This window comes from Equus caballus, chromosome 3 (assembly GCF_041296265.1).
Source record: "Equus caballus isolate H_3958 breed thoroughbred chromosome 3, TB-T2T, whole genome shotgun sequence".
NCBI lineage: Eukaryota > Metazoa > Chordata > Mammalia > Perissodactyla > Equidae > Equus > Equus caballus.
In genome coordinates this window covers 120,546,009-120,553,022 of record NC_091686.1, presented here as the reverse complement: position 1 = coordinate 120,553,022, position 7,014 = coordinate 120,546,009, and positions in this window count along the sequence as shown.

Sequence of the window (7,014 nt, the reverse complement as noted above, 5' to 3'; positions counted from 1 at the left end):
GATTGGTGGGAGCTCGAGTGAAGGCGAGAAGATGGCGCTGCAGAAGTACCGAGGGGGAACGAGTGCCTGACCTGGAGCCGAGGGGTGGGGAGGGCCAGCTAGGCTTAGGGTCCTGGGGTCAGGGCGTGGTATCTTTCTCTATCAGTCAGCCAGACTAAGTTAAACTACTGTGAGGAGTTCACCCCAGAGTCTTAGTGGCTTAAGACCGCCAGGTTTACATCTCCTTCGTGTTTATGTACACTGCAGGTTAGTTGCTCCATGTTCTTGTAATTCCAGGGCCTGGCTAGAGCATCCCCTGTTTGGGATATTGTGAATCTTGATTCAAGAAACTGTTCATTATAAACTACTTCAGTGACTTAGAAACATGGTTTTGGGGTGAAGAAGCTGAATACACACACATATGCGCACATATCTATATGCTATACACATATGGTGTGTATATAGTATATACATGTATTTTTCCCCTTGATTAGCTGACCAGAGATTATATTTATCCATAGGGTTGCATTTCATTTCGTCAGTATCCCAGGGCTGGATTCTAAGCCTCCTTCACATTCGGAGTCTTAAGAGTCTTCTGAACCGGTTTTGGTCCTCGGCGTTACTCAGAGCATTGTCTTAACCGGTGCTTGTGACGAAAGTCTAATTTAGAGGCACTCAGGAGTTTGTATTTCCTATTCATTTGAACTCATGCATTTCCCCTAATTGAATTACCTACCAGTGGAATTTATGCAGCCTCGCAGTTAGCTAGAAGGTTTGGATTGGCTTCTCTCAGTAGCTCAGAAAGTCATTAGTCTGTCATGGATGAGCCAGTCGTGCCCAGACGCCTCTTGCTGTGAAATCTGAAATTTTGTGTTCTCTTCCAAAAGATCTAGGAAATTCTATGACCTTCACTTGCATTGGCTGGCTTGTGATGCCTGCGTCTTCAATAATGTTTTGTTTCAGTACCTCTCACGGAGTTTTGTTTTTTCTGAAAGCATTTGAAGGCCAGGTATTTACATGGCTCACCATGCTACTTTTCTTTCTCTCCTGTATATCCAGGCCCTTTCAGCAAGTATGCGTTCTTTGTAGGAAGCCTCACCCACACTGATGCACAAGCTCGTTGAAGCATTACGCATGTATGAGGACCTAGTTAAGCTCGGGATATTCTAGAAAGGCTGGCTGTGAGTTAGATGCTGCCCGGGCCCCTGGGGGTCCATGAAAAAGCAGGCAGGAAGGCTGTGGGGAGAAGACAGAGGGCAGTGGGGAAGGGGTGTGGCTGGGTGTGTGGGAAGAGCCTGGAGGGCCCCATTAGGGGCATTGGAGGTCACTTGGGTGTGTGGGGCACGGCCACATGGACGCACCAACAAGAGAACAAAGAACCTGGGGGCAGCAAGTAAAGAAATCAGCTGCAGCTTCAGCCTCTCCCGAGCTGTAGGCACTGCCAGCCCAGCTGGGGAGAGGCGAGCTGAAGCCTGCTCAAACTTTACGTCACCAGCGAGGTCTTCCTCTACTGCTCTGTGGTTGCGTGGGGTGTCAGAGCCCAACTGGGGAGAGGAGAGCATCCACACGGGGACAACTCGGTGCAACTTGTCAGGGCCTGAGCAGCATGGTGAGGGCATCCAGAGGAGGCCAGTCCTGCGAGGTGACAGCCTGAGAGGCGAGGAGAGTGCACAGGCACGGGGCAGACTGGCATAGGGAGTCATAGCATGAGCAGGGAAAAAGGTTTCCATGCAGGAGAGGGGCTGTCGGCAGAGGAAGAGAAATATGAAGAGGAAGAGCACTAGAACGAACCAGCACACCATGGTATTGGTTTGAAATTGGAGGTATCTGTGCAAACTTGTGATTTTGTGTGTGTGTGTGACCATAGGTATAGATGTCTACATAAATTTATGTATGTACTTACAGATCTTCCCTAGTTCTGTCCATTGGGAGGGGCTAGAAGCAGTGACACCCCAATAGTAATGAGCACACCTAGTTCTCAGATCTTGGCTTCTAAATACCCTTTTCCACTAGAAGGAACTAGAAGTGCTTGGAGAAACAGTTAATTCCAGAGCTGGGGCAAGGAAAGTATAAGATGTATCGAGATGCCCATGCCTGGGATTGAGGGGTCCTAGGTCATATGACAGTACTCTAGCTGCAAAAGCATCTAGTATTTTCAACTTAAACGGGTTGATAGACTTGCCACCCATCCAGATGCATAAGTGATGAATTCCCCAAACATAAAAAAGGGATACAGATGTTGAATGGCTAAAACGAATGACAAGTATCCACTACTTGTGGTCATGGAGGCAGATACTGACTAAATATGGCTTAAACAATATGACTTTGTATCTCCCATAATTCCAGATGCACGTGGATCTGAGTCATTTCAGCAGCCAGGGATTTGAAATACCATTCACATAGGCTATGATATAAGCAGCACTCCCTGGAGGCGTGCAGTGGGGCAACCCTGCCAGCCACTCAGTGAGGTCAAAGGTCTTCTATGATCCTCTTCACTTTGTCCTCCTTATTGCACAATGGCTGCTGCAGCTCCAGGCATCACATCCTCACACAACAATGTCTAAGTCCTGGAAGGAGATGGGGAGGGTGGGTTTCCACAGCTAGGTGTCTTCTTTTTCAATCAGGGAGGAAAGTCCTTCCTAGCTAAGGTCATCATATACTTACATCATTTACAGTTGTACAGTTTATGCACTGATAGCTCCGGGGGATACCATTCATGTTATAGTCATTGTGCCTCGATAAAGTTCTCAGGACAGTTTTCCTGCAGATGCCACTACTGGGTCTTGAGGAACAGCATCTCTTCCTAATTTGCAGGAATGTACCCTGAGGGTTGGCTTTGGCCTTTGCTGGGAGCCGTGGCTACATCATTTGATCGGCTGTTTGACAGGGTCCAGCCGATTAACGCCGAGGGGTGCAGGGTCGCCCCTTGGTGAAGAATAACCGGCCAGCCCCTCACACAGTTCTGAAACCTGTGTTGCTTCTAATTGCCCTTCATTCCTTTTCCTTTCTTAACCTCCAGTTTTCACTCCTTTGGGTGGCTGCTTGGGAGGCACTACCTCCCGGGAAAATTAGATATAGTAAGAGAATGTGACCACCTGCAGGTAACTTTCAAGATATTTTTCAGTTAATTAACGGAGGAGCACACAGTCCCATTTGAGACAAGCAGAAAGGAATCCTGCCCAGATAAGATGTCGAGTTAGGTTTATGGCCTCTGTCTGGTTAATGTTTCCTTCTCCCTCCAGTTCTTTGTCTAGATATATGTATGCATCGTCCTTCTAAGTTTGTTGGTTAATCGGAGGATCAAGAAGTATCTATATATTATTCTTGACCTTCTGCTTTCTGTTAAAATGTTATAGAGGTTTTCTCCTAAAAGCAATAAATAATAAATAATTGATGAGTAGAAGGGCCGAGGGGTGCAGGGATGCCCCTCGGTGAAGAATGGCCGGCCGACACCCCTGATATTTTCTGAGTTATATGCGTGCTTTCTAGCAAGGTTATGTCTATACTTATTTCTGTTTTTTATTCTTAAAGATATATAGTTTAGCTTAGCTTTTCAGCCCTTTACTTTACTAACAAAATGATACTTTCTCCGGCAGTGTGCTTAAGGGACTGTTAGCTCTACAATCTAAAAGACAAAGGAATGCTTCCACCCACTAAAGGGCGCAAAAAAGTAAAGATGTTTAACTGCCCGCTGAGAATGCAGATAGCCCTGGGGATAAGACACCCTGGAGTCGCCTTTTGTTCCCATTAACCGTCTACACTAATGGCGTAAATGATTGAGGGAGGCAGGGATGGCTCCACCAGGATGCAACCAGACGGACTGCTGTCCTGTCCGGAGGCCTGGACCTTCTCTCTTTGATTTAACTTTACCATGAATCACAACAGACGCCTAGGTACCTATCTCCTTTAGCTTAGAGACAACAAACACTAGCTAATTGCGGAGAAGACTACCATTAACCTTATGCTCTACAGAATAGAATGCTAATAAATATTCTTGTACTTGTTCTTTACTTCCTTATCTCTCTGAGAATATTTGTAGAACTGTTTCTGTACTAATCCTGAAAAATATATAAACGACACTTGTGCACAGTAAAGTCGGACTTGCTAACACCAACCCAAGTCTCACGTCCCCTTTATTTTCCCCTCATTGTGCCGACGCCGTCCATCCCTCAGGAATCTGGACTCCGCTGGGGCGGGACCCCGGCAGGCCTTGTTCCCAGAAGCCACCAGCAGATCTCCTCAGAAGTCCCAGTGGCAAAGGGAGCAAGGATCAGGCGAGGAGCCCACATTCCCTGAGTCCGTTTCTGCTGCATGCCTGAACAAAACCAGGGCTCCGTGACCAGGGAGGAAGAAGGAGATGGCAGCTGGAGGGGTGGCCACGGTGTCTGCCCCAGTAACAACCTGGAAACCAGGAGGCGCGGTCAGAGGGCAGGGTGCTCAAAGGAGGGGTTCAGAGACGGAGGAGCCCCGGTGTGATGACAAGATCTCCTGGTGGCCAACGTGAGGAGAGCAGCCATTGGAGACAAGGCAGTCAGGGATGGGGAGGCCCTGGTGTGGACTAGGTCATCCTGTGAGCACCCAGCACCATGGAAGGACTTGGGATGGGGAGGAAGGAGACAGGTGTCAGAGTCCGATGAGGTGGGAGGGGCGTGTAGCTGGGCAACAGGCGCTTCCGAGGGGCGGGGCTTTGGCCAGAGGGAGAGCAAAGGGCCCTGGAGAGAACATGGACCAAAGCACGTGCCGTGTGGGGAGAGACGTGGCTTCCCTTGACAGGCCTGCGGGAGAAGTGGGCACTGTCCTCGGGCGACAGGCAAGGAGCAGTGTGGGCCGAGGGCAGGGCACGTGCGGACAGCGGCTCGCCAATCCCTTGCCAAACCAGAGGCAGGTTTGGGGCCTGCGGGCAGGGCAGAGCGCTGTGTCTGAGTGGGGAAGGAGTGGTGTTCCGGGAAGCCGTGGTAGAGAGCAGCTCTTTAGGCCCCTGCTGCTCGGTACACTGAGAGGAGAGTGCAGGTGACAGGCCCGGAGAACTCACTCCTGCCTTTAGGCAGAGCCTAGTGGACAAGGCTCCTGACTTGCTGTGCTCAGCCAGGAGTCAGCCAGGCCATGGTGGCCCCTGACATTCTGGAGGAGGTGCAAATGCACCATCCTTGCTCAAGGACAGAGCCTAGGCAGGGAGCAATTCTGCAAATCAGCAGCAGGGGTGCGGGCGACAGCCTGAGGGCTGGGACAGCCACCGGCTCCAGGGTTGCTTCTCCTGCTGGCAACAGTCACAAACAAGACAGCTGGGTTCATCTGGGAAATGGCCGCCACTTGTTTCCCCAAGCATGATTTGGAGAAATACTTGACTTGGGTTAAATATTTCACTTTTTAAAAACATTCTGGAAGCAACCCAAGTGTTCCTCGATGGATGAATGGATAAGCAGAACGTGGTGTGTCCATACAATGGGATATTCTTCAGCTTTAAGAAGGGAGGGGATTCTGACACATGCTGCAACACGGGTGGAGCGTAGAGACATTGTACTGAGCGACAGAAGCCAGTCTCGGTAGCCACATTCATAGAGAAGGTAGAGTGGTGGTCACCAGGTGCTGGGGAGATGTCGAATGGATGTGGGGCTTCATTTTCGCCAGATGGAAAGGTTTTGGAGACTGGTTGAACAGCAGTGTGAATATATTTAATGCCAGAACTGTACACTTAGACATGGTTAACATGGTAAATTTTATGTTATGTGTTTTTACCACAGTAAAAAAAAAAATTCTCCTTTGACCTAGCAATCCTAGGTTAAAAATGGCATCTACTTTTGGAAAATTATCTGATCTTAAGGCAAAGCTTTGTGCATGAAACTATTAATTGTAGCATACTTTTTAAAAACAAAAATAGGAAGGCCTACGTTGTTCACAACGAGCAAATGTTGGCGCCCTCGCGCCCGTGGGCTCCGTGCAGCTGTTGAAACCTGCTGCTTGGACAGCGGTCAGGCCAACCGGGGGAGACTGCCCTCCGCAAGTGGGAGCAAGGAGACCCAACATCCAGACATCCAGACAGACGGAGGGGCCGCCAGCCTCTACACTTGATTTTACCCCGTTTTCTTCTTGGAACAAGAGGTGTGGCATTGCAGAAATAATGAAGGTATAAAAGGCTACTCCAGAGAGAAAAAATGCCGGTTGGACGTGGCTTTTGCTTCACAAGGATCTGAAACCAGGTGCCCCCCAGGGAGCTGAACTCAAGCGGCGACCGTGCCGGGACCTCTGCATCCTCCTCAGGGGCCCCTGAACGGAAATGGGCTGACAAGACCGCAGGAGGCTGGGCTCTTGGAGCAGGGATCTGCTCTCCAAAACAGACATAACCTCCCCGTTGGGGGAAGGCGGGGAGCCGTGATGAGGTGGAAAGAGTTCCAGGGCGACCGTGCACTTGCCAGAAAAGGAACCTTCTCCAAAGCAGGGCATTTCATGGACGCCATGCTGTGGGATGACAATAGAAAGACTGACTGATGGTGGGCCCCATTGTCTCCATGAGGAGGGGCTGGGTATTGGAAGGACCAAGGACGCTTGAAGGAAGGGGCGCGCTGCTCTTCTGCTGCTCCTGTGGTCTGGGTTCTTGGTGGGAAAGCACAGAAACCTGCCCTGGGGGTGATTCCGAAAAGACTTCTCTGCTTTGAGATAGTGAGCAGTACAGAAGCGCCGAGAGCCCTGGAGGGCTGGGTTCAGGGCTGCGTGCCTGGACACTCTCCCACGGCCATGCTGCACAGGCCTGGAGAGTTCTCCCGGTGTCCCTCTTTGCGTCGATTGCCGGACGCCACGGCTGGGGGGTCTGGGGAACCCAGGAGGTTCGCAGCCCAGCTGCGAGCGAGGCCGGGAGCAAGGGCTCTGCGTTCGCAGCACCTCTATAGGCCCTGCTTCCTGCCACGAATAAGCTGGGCAATCTGTCATTCACAGGATGGTGACTAATTTGTGAAGTAGCAAGAAAAAGAAAAAATGCTTCCCACTCTGGTCACACTCTCAGCTCCCCCAAGTCACGTTAACTTGACTTTTCACGCTTTG